General features: G+C 36.5%; 1 long non-coding RNA gene across 5 annotated transcripts in view; it reads right to left on the bottom strand.

Annotated features, from left to right (window-relative positions):
- LOC123000837 (uncharacterized) overlaps window positions 1-20329 on the bottom strand; it is a 218612-nt gene that overhangs the window by 33696 nt on the left and 164587 nt on the right. For 4 of the 5 annotated variants that reach the window (XR_008957711.1, XR_008957710.1, XR_008957712.1 and 1 more), the window contains 2 exons: window positions 14040-14189; window positions 13425-13583 (listed from right to left, as the gene is read on the bottom strand). This is a non-coding gene — a long non-coding RNA (uncharacterized LOC123000837). The remainder of the gene's footprint in view (window positions 1-13424; window positions 13584-14039; window positions 14190-20329) is intronic. The other variant, XR_007188027.2, reaches the window with a different exon arrangement.

The following is a 20329-nucleotide window of genomic DNA, read 5'->3' as shown; positions in this document are numbered from 1 at the left end:
AAAGAGAGCTCGCACCCACGTGAGGTGAGGTGCGGGGGAGGGGGGCAGAGGGAAAAGACCCCCAAGCAGATCACCCTCCCCCAAGTCAGGAACCTGAGGCGGTCTTTATCGCAAGACCCAGGAGATATGATAAGTCCATACCAAGAGCTGGACGCCCAACCGACTGAGCCACGCAGGCTCCCCCTGGCTTCAGTTTTATTTCACTCCCCCATCAGTCATCCCAGTTTACCACAGGCAGACTGGCTTTCCTTACTTTCTAATAAATGGAAGAGATTTAGAAACAGAAAGTTTTCAGTGACTCACAACAGAAAATACTCGATATATATTAGTGAAATGAAAGAATAAGTATTACTCAGAGTATCTATCATGGCACTTTGCATGTGAGAGGCACTCAATAACTAGAATAAATTTTCCAACTGATGTTAATTTTTTAACAGATCTTAAAAGACAAGGTCTGAGTGTATAGAAATCTAAATATTTTCCTCATAAGGAAGGTAATCAGAATCAGCTCTTAAAACATGCCTGAACAATATTCCAGCAATGCTCATACATCTTTGAAATGATCCCTTTGGAGGGATTTTACTTTACTTCTAACTTTATCATTTTCAATGAGTTCATGCTCTGCTTAGTTTCATTCAAGGTTTTCCACAAAGTGAAATCTCCTACAGATTCAAATGTTTCCTCCTAACTCCTGATTCTTTCTGTAACATTTCAGGCATGTCACCATCAGAGCCTGTGTTAAATACAAATACACACATACATATGCATACGCACATGTATTTAACAAAGGAATTAACTTTAAAAACATAAAAGTAAAGTTTCATGCTTATTGCAATATTTCATTTCTTAAGTATTCTTTAAAATTTAAAAGTTGAGTAGTTTTACTTATTTTCAGAGTAAATTAGAACTGAAATCCCTCATTAGAATTCTAAATTCCTAAAAGTCAAAACATAAAAATGACACTAAACCATTTAGTCTATTAGGCAGTTTAATAATTGCTAAAGCCAATTACTTGGGTAATATAAATCTCAAAAAGTGAGTATCAAGCATAAAAACAGAGGAAACAATAAAACTACCCAGCAAGGACAGAAAGTGATTTTTAAAAAATCTCTTTTCTCAATTTTCATGTTACAGGCTATGCCAGTCATGTTTAATAGTTATATAATTTTATCTCCCTAACCAGCAATGACCATTCGCTCAGTGAAGAACGAGATCCACACAAAGTGAAAAACAGTGTGAATGGTTTTCTAAGGTAAAGTTCCTTGAACAAAGTTCATTTAAGACCATTTACTACAACAGAGGTAGAAAACTGTTTCCATTATCCACATTAACCAGCACTGCTGCTGTTAAGTCCAAAGCATCGTTGCCAAGAGTGATGTGAGTCATTAAGCCCCAAGCAGATGCCAAGACTCGGAAGACCCAGGGCATTGCACACTGTTCCAGTGTACCACAGCCCATAACTTCTAGGCAATCAAAGGTCAAATGAAGAGAGCGAGTCTACTATTTGGCGCACACACTCAATTTTTCTGTCTTCCCTGGTGGTCAATAGCATTAACCTGAAATGCAATGCATTTTATACAGAACTTGCCATAGGAAGCATGATTCCTTTAGACAAAACTGGAAAGTGAATTGCCTCTAACATGAATAAGTTGCTACTGCATGCCAATTTACTCCTTTGGAATGATCATGGATGCTCTATTTTTAGTGAAAAGAGACCTAATAATTTCACTAGTCCCAACCCTAACATCGGCACAATCTGGTCTCCATACAAACAACATGAATGCAGAGAACGTCCAGTCAGAAAGAAGCACAGAACCTTGTCTTAGCTCCTCCCGGACAGAGCCAGAAGGGATGGGGTATGAAAGGGAGAACCACAGACTTCTCTTTGCAAGCCGCATCCTAAATGTGAGCTAGAGGAATGAATATTTATTATGCTGACTTTCAAAAGGAAATATTTAAAATTTAAGAAGTGATGAGACAGAAACAGAATGGCAAACATACTAAAAGCCATCCCATAATTGAATGGTTTCTAGTATCCTCAGTCTCTCCCTCTGAAACTTTTCCCTTTCTCTCTTCAAACAGGTTAATTACTACTTTATTAAAAAACAAATTTCAACTCATGTTACTAGTAGTACTAACAACCCTTCTCTCTGTTTCTAACACTCGAATTCCACCTTCTTTTATGCCCTCTTCCCTCACTGTTTTCTCTTAGAACTCCATATTCTAGCCATACCAGACTAGGGACAATTTCCCAATGGCGCCCACTCTTTGATTCCTGGCCTTTGCAAATGATGTTCTCCCATTTAAAAGGTTTTCCATGCTCACCTTCATTTCTTAACTAATTCATAATCAAATCACTTCCTCGTCCAGACCTATTATGACTATTCAGTTAGATTCAACTTCTCTATACTTCAGTCGTATCCTATCTTTATTTCTATTTGATCATTTTTCTTGCTGCATTTTACTTGTTGTTATTACTTGACTCAAGATTATTTTCTCCTTGAAGATGAGAACTGTCTTTCATCTCTGTATCCCTGGCCTGAGCATAGTTCCCAACATGCAACACTTACTACTGAATACCTACTGAATAAATAAGTACATAAGTACTTATAAGTAAATAAATAAAATGTATCCAAAGCAATGATTTCACTTTTGATCCAGAAATTTAGTCTCTAGGAATTTACCTAAAGTAGTCAATTATGGAACTACACAAAGATGTCGGTACAAATAAGGGACCTAATTCCATGGTACTGTCTTAAATCTTCAGCTTGGTGGTGGGTATATGTGTGTCTTCTACATTTTCCTTTATGTATTTTTATATGTCTGAAATACACCCTAATTTTTAAAATTAAAATAAAAATATAAGGATATATATAAAAAGCCACACATGAAAATATTTACAACCGTGAACAATTAGGAAAAACAAAAGTACATTTTAATAGAATATGGATAAAACTGTGATATATGAATATAAATTCAGTCTACATATGTATTTAAAAGGATAGTTTAGATGTCTTTCATGGAAAAATGACCACAATATATTATCCAGGGGGGAAAAACAAGCAGATTACAAAATACAAATTATATTATGACCCCATTTATTTTAAATTGTGTGTTAATACAAAAGATACCTTAGAGAATTTTTTTTCTAAAAGATTCGCTTGTGATTCATTCTGGGTGGTAGGATTTCAGGATATATACATATTCTATGCTAAGTACAATTTAAATGTTTTAAAAATAACTTATTTTAATAGTCACAAAAATGTTGTTTTCATTTAGAAAACAATTCCTCAAAATACTAAGTAATCATTTTTTATATTTCTTTTCAAAATCAAAAGGAATCTAGAGGATGTTTATTATATTTTTATTAGCTGATTTTGATCTTCTTTGTTTTAAAATAATTAATAATCTAGGGGCGCCTGGGTGGCTCAGTTGGTTAAGTGTCCAACTCCTGATCTCAGCTCAGGTCCTGATCTCAGGGTCATGAGTTCAAGCCTCAAAATTAAAAAAAAAAAAAATTAAAATAGTTAATGACCTAGAGTTAAATAATAAGGCAAAGAACACACAACAAAACTTTATTTTTTAAAGATATATAAAATTTTTCATTCTTTCTTCTTTATGCTACAATCAGAAAGCAATAAAAAAAAAAAGGAAAGCAAAGTTTTTCTATGTTCATATATTTTCTACCCATATTATGGAAAGAGAAAGATGCAAGTGAAGAGAAAGGGGAAAATGAGGAGTTGATGAGACAGAATAAGGCTGACATATAAAGACTGAACAAGAATTCTCAAATTTATTCAGTCTCATTTCTCTTTGACAGTCTCATGAAAATCTGGATCTTCACCAGAGAAAAATGCCTATTCATATAGCATATGCATCTAAGTTCAGTGGGTCCACAGATTCCATGAAGCACATGCACACCTCAGAACAAAAATTATGACCTAGAGAGACAAGAAAAGCAGAGAACCGCACAGAGTTGGGCACCAAATAAAGAGAAACGAAATCTAGATGCAGATTATCTGTATGACAAACCTTTCTTATTGCTAGAAATTTTTAAATCAGAGAGTCTTTACAACTTCAGATAGGAATAGGCATTAGCATTTCTTGTCACTTATCTTAAAAAATATTTTTTAAAGATTAATTCTAGATTCAGAAATGCAGATGTGAACACCTGCATGGAAGTTTTAATAATTATAAAAGATAAGAGCGTAGTAGGTTCACAGTAGATGACATTCTTTAAATGAAATTTTGTCAAGCCAAGCTTTGTGATCTTGAAAGTCTGGTTTCCCATAATGTAGTGCTGAAAACATTAGAAAGAGAAGCTGCAGGGGGGAGTTGAGGGAGAGGGGTTGAAGTGTGAGGAAAAGACAGAGGAACAAGACAGAGGATCAAAGGAGAAGACAGCTCAAGCAACTGAACTATCTCAACTTTAATCAGAATTTAATTTTTTAAAAATTGAAAGGGAAAGTAGACAATCTTGCAAAACGACATCTGTGGGCTAACTTTAATAATTTACATCTAAAGAACAGTTGTCAAATTTATTCATACTATAACCTAAAGAACTAAAAGTTTGTGTGTTAACAAACTTTTTTATATGCTTAATTTGCTTTTCCGTCTGTAACTAATCTATTCTTTCTACTGTGTCCCACATTATTTATGTAACTAAATACCCAATCTAACCTAAAGTTTAGTCTGATATCAAAAAAGAGCCCTTCAGGATTTATTCAGTCTCTTAGATAAAAATGGTCAGTCTTGGGGCGCCTGGGTGGCTTAGTCAGTTAAGCATCTGGCTTCGGCTCAGGTCATGATCCCAGGGTCCTGGGATTGAGCCCCACATCGGGCTCCCTGCTCCTCGGGGAGCCTGCTCTCTCTGTCCACTTACTTGTGCTCTCTCTCTCTATCTGTCAAAAATCTTAAAAAAAAAATAAAGGCCAGTCTTGCAAATAACTTTCCTCCAGCTGCTTCTCTTTGTAAGACAAGACAGTTATATTGTTCACATGCTCTGGACTAAAGGCAGCGGGACAATCTAGAATTCTGGAATGTAGATTCCTTACCAACCTACTGTCAGGTTCCTCTGGTCTCCAATATAAAAGTTGGTCCCTGGTAAACTTTTGGTCCATTCTTCTTTGCTTGGACCCTGTTTCTGTTCAGAGGTCAGATCCAGAAAGTCTCTTCTTATCTCCTGCTGGTCCTAAAGATAATTCTAAGGTCTAACTTTGATCCTACTCCTTCCTGGCACAGACAATCCATCCCATGGCCATGACTGAAGAGCCACGCTGCTAGACCAGTGCTTTTGGGTCTCTCCAAGCATGTTTTCAGTGATGTGACATAGGTCAAATCTAGCTTCCTCCCAGAGTTGCAAACAAGGGCACAGAGACCTGTCCCCTCTGTACTTGGTGATATCTTTATTAATCTGACATACTACCACTCTAGCTTGAAGGCTGAAGAACAGAAATAGACACCTCTGCATTGACCATTTCACATGCTACTTTGTCTCTCTCTCCTTCCCACAAGCATTCAACACTGGGAAAGGGAGTTCTCCCCTTTTCTCCTTCTTCTTCTACTTATCCAAATTTTCCCTATCTAAAACTCAGTGATCTAGCTTGCCAAACAATGCTTCTCTCATGTTTAAAGGAATACAAACTTCAACCAGTTCACCAAACAATAGCCTGGCTTGCAAGGCAAAGTATATGATACAAAAACCCTCTTTTTGAATTTCAGAACCTGAAATGTCTTCCTGGATTTCATGGGTGCTTAGGTGAATAAGGGTGAAGGAAGGCTTACAAGGTCAAAAAAAGGAATCATATAAAAATTTAATCTATTAATGCTGTTCTATATTCTAAGTCAACTCTCCATGGTCCATCTGCACAATTAAGTAAAGCACCCTTTAGTAGCAAAAGTTAATTTATAGGAAGCATTGACCAAAAGTAATAGAAGTGATACCAGCACCTGTCCCCTTCTCTACTTTCCTGCCCCCAGCTCCAAGGTATGCTGGGATGGATGGAGTACACAGCTAAAGCAAAGATCATTGTTTCTCCCAAAACATAGTTCAGCTTCTAACACTTTCCATTCCGGGCCGGGGAGATCCAGTGGAGCTGTGTTGAGTCTCAGGGCATCACCTTGACTGGAGGCAGAGGAACAATTAACACGATTTGAATTAGCCTCAGTCAATGTACAAAATTACATAGTCCCTCTCCCCCTGTCTGCCTGCCAGAGCGGAACCTGTTTTTATAGTTCTCTCTCTCCCAAGGCTCTTATAGCAGAATTATTTCCTTCCGAGACTCAGGAAAAAGAGACTCATATTGTCTATTAGCTCAACTACTTTATCTTACTTAGAAAGACAAGTTTAATAAATCAGAACATTCTTCTATCTGAATCCTGTCTACCAATACTATGTTATCTTTAATTCATGAGTGTATGTACTATCTGAACTTTGAACAGTAGGATGGCCTTGACTATTTTTTTTAATCTCTAGGGGAAAATTCCCATACACAAATTAAAATCCTATTTCACCTTTTTCATCCCAACTCTCAAACTGATATATTCACACACAGAATCTTTAGAAATCAAAGAAGGTAAAAGAGATTAATGATGGAGAGCAGAGAAAAAGAAGGCAAAGTTCAAGTCTCCTTTCCTAACCACCCTAGGAAAACTGGATGTTCTGTGAAAGATGACATTTGAAAACAAAGTAAGAATGAAAAAACAATTTGCAGGTGTTGAGAATTGGGGCTAAGAGATGCTCCTATACATACCTAATAGTGAATGGAAAGAAGAAATGTTTTTTCTGGGTCAGGGTATGCTGGAAAATACTTCCAGGGGGTATATCTTAGTCTGTTTGAGCTGCTATTAACAAAACACTATAAACAGGTAGCTTATAAACAACAGAAATTTATTTCTGACTGTTCTGGAGACTGGAGAGTCCAAAATCAAGGCACTGATAAATTCGGTGTCTAGTGAGGGTCCACTTCCTCATTGATGGCTGGCTGGCTGTCTTTTCACTGTACTTTCACATGGGGGAGGAGGTGTGAAATCTCTCTGCAATCTCTTACATAAGGGAACTAATACATTCCTTAGGACTGTACCCTCATGACCTTATCACCTGCCCCACCAATTCCTAATACTATCACACTGGGGATTAGGTTTCAACATAATCAATTTTAGGGGAACAGAAACATTCAGTCTGTGGCAGAATATTAGAGAAAAGAGATTCCAATTTGCTAGGATATGGTTTGCAAATTGATCATTACACCCAGAGATTTTGCTCCATAGTAATAGTGTTGTCATAGAGTAAGGTAAGTTGCCTGGCTTCTGGTGAAGTATTCTTTCAAAATATTTAAACTTTTCACTATCTTTTTCACTAAATCCCCGTGAAATTATTCAATTTAGTCCTTGCAAAGTATTATTTCATAAAATTTCTGAAAACACAAAACAGTTTAACGGCAACTTTTATGTACAGGTATCCCCTCAAGTATCTCTGAGCTAGTTGAAGGCATGTTAAGAGGTTTGCTATGTTATCGATCAACACCAACTGTTACACCTGACATATTGAGGGGAGAAGACGTGGAGGAGGAGAGAAAGAAAAAGGAAGAAAAGAACTAAGTAATAGAGAGAGAGTGGGAAGGACAAAGGAAAGAGGGAACAAAAGAACCGGGTGGGAGGAAGAATAAGTAAATGTTAGACAGACATAGCAATGCCTTCTTCTTGACTTACATGAAATAGTAAATCTTGTTTGTTTTTTTAAAGATTTTATTTATTTGACAGAGAGAGATACAGCAAGAGAGGGAACACGAACAGGGGGAGTGGGAGAGGGAGAAGCAGGCTTCCCACTGAGCAGGGAGCCCGATGCAGGGCTCGATACCAGGACCCTCGGATCATGACCTGAGCCGAAGGCAGACGCTAAACAAATGAGCCACCCAGGCGCCCCATGAAATAGCGTATCTTATATCAATCGCTGACAAAGAACTCCTCAGGCAGTAACTGACGGGACAGTGTGAAAAATAAATATCTTTTAAGACAACAGAATTCTGAATACTTGAGAAATGGTCAGATCTGGGTCTGAAGGAAATCCCTCAGATAACAGGTGTGCCCATAGCAGACCAAATCTCTCTTCACGAAGTAGTCCCAAATGTTTTCAATGCCTCATGTGGCTGGGGATACAAGCTGAAAATTGTCCAAATATTCCACATGTGCCACAGACGTCGTAGCTCTGGAAGCCTATTAATTCACAGTTAATGCTAAAAGAACTGATGCTACAAAACAAAGACATTTGTAGCCTGGGAGATATGTGTGTGCGCATGAGCACATGTGCATAAACATGTGCTCACATAAGAGTATGCAAGCAAAAGGATAGTTCTGGTTTTTATCACCTATTGTCTATAATATTTAGGAATTTTGAACAGCTTTCTTCTGATTACAAAAATAAAACAGTGATTAAGAAATTTTGAAAAATACAGAAAATCACTAAAAAAAAAAAAAAAGAAACAAAAATCACCCATAATGCCATATGCAAGAAATAAGTACTATTAATATTTCGGTATTTCCGAAGATTTTTTCCCACTGGGATTATACTATGCTTAATATTTTATGAACTAGTCATTCACATAATATTAATCACCCTGTCATGAAGTATATGTTCTTTTACCATGCATTATTAATGCCTACAGGTATTCCCATCATACAGAGTTAAGGTCCTTTAATAATATTCCTTGGCTGTAAATGCAGGTTGTTTACATATTTTTTTTATGTTTGCTATTAAATATTAATGGTCTAATTCACATCCATCATTATTTCCTTAGAGTAAATATTAAAAGATAAAATTAGTAGATCAAAAGACGTTTTCTTTTAAAATATTTTGATACATATTACCAAATTATTCTACACATGTTATGTCACTTTTACTTCCTTCTATAATGCGTAAGTCCCACTTACCTGAACTACTGACAACACTGGCTATCATTTTTCAAATTTTAAAATACAAAATACATAGATTTTTACTTTCTTTAATCAATTGTGAGGATAAGCAACTCCCATTCTTTTTTTCTAATTTGTACTGTTTTGTTGGTTCATGTCCTAACCATGTCTCTGTTATCTATGTTTTTATTGCTCATACATTCATGATTTTTTATAAAGATTCTTTATTTAATAGGAATACTCACTTTTGGGAGACTGGGGAAAATTTCTGGAAAATACATCAAGTTGTTTTTTATTGTAGTAAGGTCTTTTAACATGAGATCTACCCTTCTAACAAGTTTTCTTTAAAAAAATTTATTTATTTGAGAGAGAGAGAGAGAGCAAGTTGGAGGGTAGAGGGAGAGAATCTCAAGCAGACTCCATGCTCAGTGAGGAGTCCAACGTGCGGCTCGATCCCGTGACCCCAAGATCATGACCTGAGCCAAAACCAAGAGTCAGAGGCTGAACCAACTGAGCTACCCAAGCAGCCCTTAACAAGGTTTTGCGTGTAAAACACAGTGGTGTTAATTACAGACATGATGTTGTACAGCAGATCTCTAGAACTTACTGTTTTGCAGAACTAAAACTTACATTTTAATTTTTATCCATATGTTGACATACAAAAATTTTTAGTATTATGTAGGCAAATATGCCAATTACCATTGTTTTTACTTATTATGGATTATAATTTGATGTAGAGATCTTACTTTTATGATTAATAATGTTTTCAGCATCAACATTAGAATAAACTAAATTTTCTACTGGTCTCTACCATATTTTAAATTCTGATTACACGAAAGCCCATTCCTGACATCTTTATTCAGTCTCATTAATCTAACTGATTTGGTGCTAATCACATGCTATTTTGATTATCATGGCTCTGTTTTAATTTCAAGTGTTTGGTAGTACCTGTATACCTTGTTCTTCTTTTTAAAAAAGAAATGTATACCCTTCTCCCCTTTTTTGTTCTTCCATCACACTTTTGTATAACTTTAAGGTCCAAAAAATGTTTTGGAGGTACATAATGAAATTGAATTAAATATTAAAATTAATAGGATAAAATTAACATCTTTACAATATTCATACTTCCCATCCTGGAACATGATATACACTTATTTAATCAAGACTCTTTATTTTTAAAAAAAGACTCTTTAATATGTTTCAAGGGAAGTGTATTAGCTCTGTTTATACAGGTTCTACACTCTTCTTGTTAATTTTTATTAGTTTTTGAACATACAGAAAATATTTTGAGAGACTTCCATGGACCAGGCAATGAGTTAATTTATTCCTAGATAAAGTTTTGCTACTAATGTGAATGAAAACTGCTCTTTATAATGTTTTGTGATCATTGCTGATTAATATAGCTCTTTATTTTTATATGTATTTTACAAATATTCAATTGCTTGTTAATCTTAATACTTTTGAGTTATTTCATGTTATCTGGATAACAAATCACATTATCTGCAAATAATGATAAGTTTGTACCATCCTTTCAAATATTTTAACTTCAAATTTGTATTTCTTTATAGTATTTGGTAATGGATTTCAGAATAGGATATGTATATTAGTAAGCTTTGAATTAACTATTGATTCAAACTATTAACTATTGATTCAAATTATTAATTCAAATTTTCATTCTTTATGTCTATGTTTTCTCTGTTTTACTTAATTTTTAATTATGAAATATTTTTTATTTCATTAGACTTTACAAGGAAGCAATTTTTTATATTAATCTACCACTTTTGTGATGGTTTTTCAAATTATTAAATTCTTCCTTTGCCTTATCATATATGCCTATGTTCTTCTTAATTTTTATTTTATGGACTTAAAAAATATTTTGAATAGGCCACTTATTTAATTTCATTTTCTTTCTTCCCATTTCAATAATAAAGGTTTTAAAGGTATGAATTTTTTAAATTATATGTATGAATGCATCTCCTAAATCTGTGGTGTTCAAAATGACATGATTTTTTAATTTCTAAAAACAGATTTAATTTCTGACCATGAGCTGCCTGCCTGCTTGGTACAAACAACTTTTTCAAGTTCCTTACTGTGTTAGACATTACAATGTTGGCACCCAATGAATCATGCTCCCAGTTTTCAAGCCTTATATAGTTTTCTCCCATATTGATTCTGGGCTTGGACATGAGACTTTGGATATGCATCAATATGCATGATGTGAAAAGAGGGTTGACAAGCATTTGTACACTAGGACTTATCTTCTTGGAACTTAGTCTCCATGCTCTTCTCCTGAAGAGAGAGGACATATGGAAATACATTCTCTGAAGGATAAAATACCACATGGAGAGCCAAGGTAGCCTGGCCAACCTCCCAGCTTAAAGCAGCTAACACTATGTGGAGTAATGAACCACCCAGTCAACCAAAAGAGTCATAAAAAATAATAAATGCTGTTATTTTAAGACCTAAGTGTTGGGAATGTTTGCTATGCAACAACAGAAAACTGAAAATTTTTCTGTTTAAACTTGATCTGACTCAATGATTTTTCTATTTAGCTAAGTTTTAGAGAAGATTATTGAGAAAGAAGATATTTAAGTCTCCATGTTTCAAATATGCCACCCCACCAAGAAAGCAGTAATGTCTACAGCTAAGTGAGGATTGGAAAGACTTTTTTTTTCTCTTTTGTTTTCGGTTGCAAATGAACCCTTGCTCCCTTTCAGTATCACTTTATTAGTGATCCAGTAGAAACACAGGACATGATTTATTAAATATCAATATTCTCAAAGTTCTTGTATGTAATTTTTAAATATCTTCTTTTGAAAATATAAGACATCATGCACAATATTTAACCAATGGTGATTAATTTGTTATGAACTTTTTAAGTAAATGAGAAATTTGTGTGCCCTCTCCTCAGAAAAATATTTCACAAAGAAACAAATTATTACATAAAATTTCAGCAGTTTCATGGATCTTCTGAGGCAAGATCATGGACTCAGTAAGGAAACTATGTAGTGATTTTCAAATACATTTGAGACAACTAATCTGTCCTCAGATAAAAGCTTACTAGGAAGAAAAAGCAAATAAAAGAATAAAAAAAAAAAGCTACCATTGTTGAAGCAAAGGTGGTGCCCAGTAACCCACCTGTTGCTTTCAGTCTTCCATTTACCTGCCCCCACACCACATCCCTCCACAGAGCACAGTTTGTAAATCACTGTTTTAAAATGACATGATAAAATTAAATACCTAGATGGGTGCCTGGGTGGCTCAGTTGGTTAAGCGTCTGCCTGCCGCTCAGGTCATGATCCCAGGGTCCTGGATCCAGTTGCGACTGGGCTCCTTGCTCAGTGGAGAGTCAGCTTCTCCCTCTGCCCCTCCCCCTGCTTGTGCATTTGGCTAGGGCACACGAGCACGCTCTCTCTCACACACACAAAAATAGATAAATAAATAAATAAATCTCTGAAAAAAAAATTTTAAATACCCAGAAGAGAGAGAAATAAACATAATGGGGCTGGATCCAGAGAAGTTCTGACACAAACTAAGAGCAAGTATAGAATAAGGAGAGACTGGATTCACTGGAGTAAAGGTAAAAGAAAATACTGTGTGAATCACTGTGGACAGAGGCTCAACGCGAGACAGCAAATTATCTGCTGCTTTCAAATAAGTTGGGTGGCCACTCTAATTAATTTTACGTGTCAACTTGACTGAACCACGGAGTGCCCAGATATTTGGTCTTCGATTTTTCTGGATGTTTCTGTGAGAGTGGTTTTGGTTGAGATTGGTAGACTAATAAAGCAGTTTAACTCATCCAATCAGTTATTTAAATAGAACCTTAAAAAGCCTGGTCCTCCCAGAGTAAGAGAGAATTCTGTCTGTTGACCTTCAAATTAGGACCTCAGCTATCCTGGTTTCACGGCAGCTTCCAGCCTTTGGCCAGGAACTGGGGCTGGGCTCTACAGATTTTGGATTTGCCAGCCAATTCTTATAATAAATCTCCTTGTATATACTACATACTATATATATATGCATCTATAAAATAAAGAGCCCTGGAGAACCCTAATACAACCATATATCCCCACTGTGTCCAGGACAGAGCAGATCAAACTGTAAATATTAATAGCTCCCCTTTTCCCTGACAGATGCATCCAATGTTTTTGTTTTTGTTTTGTATCATTTTTGCTTTCACAAAGCAGAGGCAAGTCATGTTTGTCTGAAATATGTTAGGAAAGGGGACCAGTGATGGCCCCAGCTGAGTGGGTCATCTGTTTGTTGAGGGCTGCCCTGAGCCAGACAAACCCATTGGGGACTAGGCACAAAAGCCCCAGTGGGTGCAAAAGCAACAGGGATGGCAGTGTGAACACATAATAGGGTGGACTGGCTGAGAAGAGGTGATTGTTCACCTAGCCCAGGCTACTCTTTCCTGAGCCAGTGGAGGCTGGTGGTGGCTGGTCCCACTGTGTCCTGATTGAATGCCCCTCCCAGCTTCGCCCTGCCCCTTGGGCCTGTTGAGGGTAAATTACCTGTTCATCCACAGAAAGTCCAGGCTCTCAGGTTTGTTCCAGCTGGCACAGCAGTATCAAAATGTCCTTGTTCCTCCCCCGGTCAGCCTGTTACCTCTTAAGCAGCCCAGCAGCACTGGCAATGCAGAAGTAGAGCCACAAGTATGCTAGAACATACTACTTAAATAACCAAAAGAAGAAAAAGTATCAGGTCGAGACAACAGTTCTTATTAAATTAACAAAACTCTCAAAATTATTTCTTTCTCAAAGTTAGGTTAGCACCATGGTTTAATGGAAAGGCTTCATCTTAGATAGAAGGAAAGCAAACTTTGTTTCACATTCACCTTTTCCTCCACACAAGTGAATCGAAAGTTCTAAAACCTTAAAATATATTACCATTTAAATTCCATCCTATAGGATTATATCTTCACACTTTGGTTCTTTTTCCAATTAATGGTCCATTTGTGGAATGCATATGTAGTTATTTCAGTTCTATATGGCTCATTAGAGAGCCTTCTCAGTGATGGGTTTCATTCCCCTTGGTCTGATATGAATGTATTCATTAAGGACATACCATAAAATAACTAATAAAGTAAATTTTGAACATTTAAAAAGAAGTAATATAGCACAACTTACCTTCCTTAAAAAAATAATTTAATCTGTTGTGGCTGTTTTAAAGATTTGAATTCAGGAGAAAATTCTTTACAAGTGGTTTTTATTGTAACTTGAAATCTGACTCCTCATTCAAATGTGCATATTAATGTCTAATGCATATCAGAGTAACTCCTGTGGGAAGAATAAATGTGTTAGGCTGTGCAAGTAGAAAGAAGTAAGAATAAACATGAAAACTGGCAGAGGGTCAGGTGGGAGGAACTTCCATTCTATTTATCCATCCTTGAGTAATTTCCCAGTTTACAATAAACTATTGTCCCATTTAAATAGTAGAGCTGATCATGATTTAGTCTGACTTGTGGATAAAATCCTATGTAAATGTGTTGCTCATTTGAACTGAATCAATTGAAAAAATTCAATTCTTTTTACTTTTACTTTTCTGTTGTTTCAAGGACGGGCCAGACTGCACCTTCCTGATTAAAAAGGGATTTCTTCAGCAAAACTCTACTTCAGACACACTGACAGTTTTATACTGAGAAACAAAACCCTAGATTCTTCATTGGCAAGCAAAAATTAGTTTTTTTCTTCCTCTACTGACAACAGGAAATTAACAGAAAAAGATTAAATAAAAAAGTACCTGTCCTAGATGCCACCTATACATGTGAATTATATATGACATATTAAAAGCAAGACTAAGTTATTCATCGACAAATTGTGAGACTGCTCATTTGACCACCAGCACCATCAATTATAAGTAAATAATAATAATTTGACTGTGTACCAATATCTTAAGATACCTTTCCCTGCTTTAGACCATAACATAATTACCAACGTGTCATTTGTAAGATAAACTCCCTTACATTCACACACATGGTATTAGATCAAGCTCCATTTCAATCCAACATTTAACATTCAAGTTCAAACTATATAGACAAAACTATCCTATTATCCTTAAAGTGCAATGTTAACAAACTTTTGAAGAAATTACCATTTTGAACTTACATTTTCCTGTTTTATTTCTACGAGACTTTAAGATAGATATTTTTAAATGAGTATTTCAGTATTGGTAAGTGATACGATGGTTCTGTTGTTTTCAGTATTGCCCAAATTATGTAATTGAAAGAGAGACATGAGACATGGATGCAAAAATCTATTATTCTTAGCTACATATTATGATGGTTATAGAAAACCATAATAACAAAATATCAAAACATAGTAATAATGCTATAATTTTTATGAAATGTACATCAAAATAGACTTCAAAAGGTCTAAAGTAGACCATAAATAAATAATATGAAATAGTTTCCAATTCGTTCAAGTGGGATTAGGTTTTTAATTGACAGGATGGTGAGTTATAAATAGTCAATTCAGGAGGGAGCTAAGTTGGCCATTTAAGAACATTGTCAGATTTTTGATTCCCTAAATTTGTATGTGTTTTCTGTCTTACCTTTCCCATCTCCTCTTTCAGCTATTTACAGCAAGACATTCAGCCTTAAATAGTCTTGCTTGTCATAAATAAACTATACTCCTAGCAATGCATTACATAACTCTTGCACAGAAGCATATTTATTAAATATTTAAAATATTTATATTCTGTTCTGGCAAGAAGGTTGATTCATGGATGTAAGAGCCAGGGTCAGTTGATAAAGTGGGGTCACTCCTAATATTAGCCAACTGGGGCAAGACAGAAGCAATGGGGGAAGGCCTTTGCTTAAAAGTAAGAATGCAAGGGCGCCTGGGTGGCTCAGTCAGTTAAGCATCTGCCTTCAGCTCAGGTCATGATCTCAGCCAGGATCCTGGGATTGAGCCCCGTGTCAGGATCCCTGCTCAGTGTGAGCCTGCTTCTTTCTCTCCCTCTGCCACTGCCCCTGCTTGTGTGCTCTCTCTCTAAGCATACTAACTTGATATTTTGCTTATAGAAACAGGAAGACAGTGGCAAAAAGAAAAGAAAAATGATTGAGAACTTGGGTTTGGAGCTCACTGAGCAGGATTCCTGAGTAATCTCTCAAAGTAAAATCTGTAAAATCTGCTTAAAAAATGGCTGAACTTACTCCAGATATTAGTATTAAACAAGGTGATAAAATTGTAATATGGCTATATTTACCACACCTGAGAAATTCACCAGGTGATTTAGTTCAAGTGTCTTAAGCAGAGGGATATGGCTAGGAGCAGAGTTTTCAAACCCCAATTTTTTACTTACAAATGTCCTTGGGATTTGTAGTAGGCAAATGCAGAGGGCGGGAAGTTGGCAACAGAAAAATAAACAGCAATAAAGTAAGTCAAAGGGCAAGGTCAAGCATCTCTCCTGCTGGGCAAAAACAGCATCAGACCCTGAATTATGAAGAAGTGAGGTCCTCATGAGACACTGACAGGAGGAATTGCTAAGACTGATATAGCTGTTGGAAGCCCATGGAAGAGGCACACTCAAGTGCAGCCAGAACAGTTCTCAATGGCTCAGTTCCTATGTGAAGCCAGAAAGCCCAACAATGACTGTGCGTTGATTATTTGCAGGTCCTTTTACTGGTTCTTCCCAGATATCAGGCTTCCTTCTTGAGAAACTTTTCTTGGGATCAGCTATCAAAGATTATTCTTTCTGAAAAACCCTCTCCTTTACACATTTTTTTGTCCTCAAGCCATATCTATATAGACATATATAAATATATTTTCTATGTCATTTTCTATATTTCCATAAGTATCTATGGAACTGTTTTCTTCCGCAAAAGACAGAAGACAACTTATCAAAGCCTTTGATCCACCAAATGGGAAGTTTCCTCCTGTGTTTTGTCTGTTCTGCAAACTCACTTCTCCTTTATCATTTCTAAGCAAAATCTTTTCTCTCTTCTCATATCCTTTAACAAACAGCACTTAGTAGTCCTTAAAATTCAGTCTGAATGAAGGAAAATAAATTCCCTTTTGTCTTAATCTTCAAATCCAACTACGTACTAAGATGAAGAAATAGTTGCATTCTTCTAATGCAAGAGAGAGAGAGAGAGAGAGGGAGAGAGAGAGAGAGATGAGCATCTATATCCTGCCATATATTTACTGAACTCTCTGTACTGCCTGCATGCAATAAATAGTACAACAATAGATAACATCCTATGTTTGAGAACCCAAACTTTGCTTCCCTGGGCTGTCATCCAGAATGGAATGGAGCTGTGGTCTTTGCAGTAAGTTTCCAATGTTAAATTCAGACTGCTGTTGTTTATAAGCAAAAACATGTTTCCCTCTATGTTTGCATATCTTTTATCTCCCTATCTATCCTACAACCACAGTACCAAAGCGAATCACACTTAGAACAAAGCATTACAATGTGACTGTGAGAGCCAAAAGTGTCCTTGAGTTCTCCACACAGAATGGCAGCAGCAGTGATAATTAAGGGTTTTTAAACCTCCAAAGGGTGAATGAAACCCAGGAGCCTGAATGGACTGCTAGACTCCTTTCAACCTGTGCTTTAATTAATTAATTTAACCAAAGAGGTACCAGTAAAACAACTTATCCAAGTTCTTGCCTCATTGAATGGCAAGTTTTAGAAAAGTCTTTGTGCCTCCCTGACACTAGTCCTTACATTTCTAAAACCATTTGTATGTCTCTCATGGGGAAGACAGGTCACTTACTTGATCCCTCTTTTCGACACTTTTTAGATATCCAAAGCTTCTCTATTTTCTTTGACCTTCCAAGTTCTGTAGATCTGATGGTCCAATGGCCCTGTGTCTCTGTAGCTTCTGAAGCCAATTTATTAGCACATTCCATTTCTCCCCCAACATTATCTTGGTGAAGTTTTCCTAAACTTAGAGCTCCACCATCTCACAAAGCTGTACCACTCCCCTGTGCCACCTATTGCATTCCCCCTGAATTTCAACATCTACTAGAAAAAGACTAGATTTGCAAAATCCCAGTCTGAACTTGATCTATGAAACTTCTGGCCCACTGAGAGTACTACTTCACCCCCATCTCCTCTGTATAGTTGCTTTCCACTAACTCTCCTCCCTCACTTTGTCCATATTTGTTTATAGCATAAAAGTGAGTTCTGACATGAAGCTGTTACTAATAAAGAACATATTTATTTTCATTATTCGCATTCTCTGCCCTTTAGAATCAGGCTCAGATAACTGTAATGTTGAATTATGATATATTCAAGTTTTCAAAAATGATCAGCACTCGTCTCCTCTTTCAACAAAAGATTGAATTTGGCAATCTGAGAATTATATACAATTAGGGTAGAAACACAGCTGTTCCCAAACATTAGTACTGCAGAATACCATTTTTTAATAGTATCACCTGCAGCCCTAGAGTGATATTATTTCCTTGTAAGCAAAGATTTTTTCAGTTAATCCCATATTGGAGCATACCTCTGTCAATGTTTGTAATGAAGGTGAGCAGTTTGTTTTTGGCCCCAGGACATGCTGTAAGAAATAAAATGTGCAACCTCCACTGTGCCTTGGGGAAGCATTTAGACATCTGTACATTTTACATAGTCTTTCCTATGTTGTCATAGAGAGTACCATCTTGTCTTCTTCTTTGGTAGCTCTGGGGTAATATACGAAGCTGGTTTTGAGTTATGAAATGCCAACTGGAGACCTTTCAAAGTGTTCTCAAATATAATTCACTTCTTTGGAAATAGCGATTATCAGTTCTTCCAAAATATGACTTAATTATGTACTTACATAAAATGTCATCATCCTAGTACACTTGACATTTTTAACACATATTCTATTCCTGTCATCTATATCAATGACAAATGACAGAATAAAGGCCTACTTAAAAATTATATCATCTGAGGCATTTTATATAATTATGGGCAATTAGAATTTATAAAACATTTAAATGAATTTAGCTTTTCTTTAAAAGCCCAGTAAGCTCATAAAAAAGCTAAAGCAAGCACTGAATACTCTATCTATTAATCAAGAGGCCTGGTGAGGAGAAGCAGGCACTAGCCTGAGTCATGGCACCATCACCACCACACCTTTTACCGTGGATGGGCACCTCATCCTCCTCAAGATTGTTTCTTCACCAGCAAGACTAAATGGCAAAATTAGAAGCTTCCTAAGATTCTTTCAAGCAACAAATTCATAATCTCTTAATATATACTGGGTATCCATAAGTCCAGAACTTGAAGATCCTATGAGGGGTCTAGACACAGCTCTTATCTTGAGTTCCTTATAGTCTACTTTTGAAAGAAAGAGGGAAAACATGAGTAGTGCAATAAAGGGCTATTAATAAATAATTACCAGAGTATTTACTAGACAATCGATGGCAGCTAACCAGAGTTATAGGAACTGAAAAAAGACAGGAAGAAGTGGTGGTAATTCTATATTTAAGTTTAAGAAGAACATCCAGATTCTCTTCGGGTTAACTACAGCCTGCTTTTCCTAGAAAACTTATTACTGTATGAAATTATATCCAATTCAATATATATTTATTGAATATTTTCTACAACTTATTTCAACATGATTTTCCAACCTATTTCATTTTGTCACTGTCAATTCTTCTATTAAACTTTGAATCCTAACCTCTTTGGAGTTGTTAGTCCCTGCTCCCTTGGTCTGGGCAGTCACTCAGTGTTACCCAGCAACAGAGTGGTGTGGGAGAGTTGAAATGCAGTTTCCTGACTCTTGGTTTCATTCTCCCGTAGGCCTGCTGCCTCTGTGACAACGCGCTCCCAGGTGAGCTCCCTCTCAGCAGTGCTGCCTGCACACCCTGCCACAATAAACTTCCTCAGTTCACTCTTCCCCTATAGGTCCCATCAGACTAGGCACCTAGGCAGGGAAGCCACCTAGGCAGGGAAGAACCTTAGAAATCACCTAATTCTATTTCTCTCCACCAGCCACAGACACAGCTGGTAGCAACTGCAGAATGGAAGGGTCCAGTATTATGAAGTGATTACTTAGTGTATGGATGCTGGCAGGACTTCATCAAAAATAGGGACTTTTCCCATAATCAACCAACATTAACTCCCTATTTTATAAAATCAAAACACAATTCCTATCTTACAGGTTATCATGAAAAATAAATGAGACAAAGTCTGTGCCTGGTATACAGTAAGTGTTTAATACTATATTAGCCACGCCTTTTTCTTTTCTGTATTTGGATGCTTTGGCATCTGGGACCTTGCTGACCTGGGAGGGATAGCAACTACTTGCCTATGTGGGCACCTTTCAGATGCAAACCAATCAGATCCCACAAATTCAACCACTTTCTTTATCAGTCTCTCACATTCCAGGTCACTTTTCACTTTCTGCTAGAGCCAAATACCAGTTTATGGGGGACAACCCCTACACCACAAAGCCCACTGAAATCAAACTAACCAATCCCAA

The sequence above is a fragment of the Ursus arctos genome, unplaced genomic scaffold (genome assembly GCF_023065955.2).
Source record: "Ursus arctos isolate Adak ecotype North America unplaced genomic scaffold, UrsArc2.0 scaffold_6, whole genome shotgun sequence".
In the NCBI taxonomy this organism is placed as follows: domain Eukaryota; kingdom Metazoa; phylum Chordata; class Mammalia; order Carnivora; family Ursidae; genus Ursus; species Ursus arctos.
This window is presented reverse-complemented; position numbering and strand designations above follow the sequence as displayed.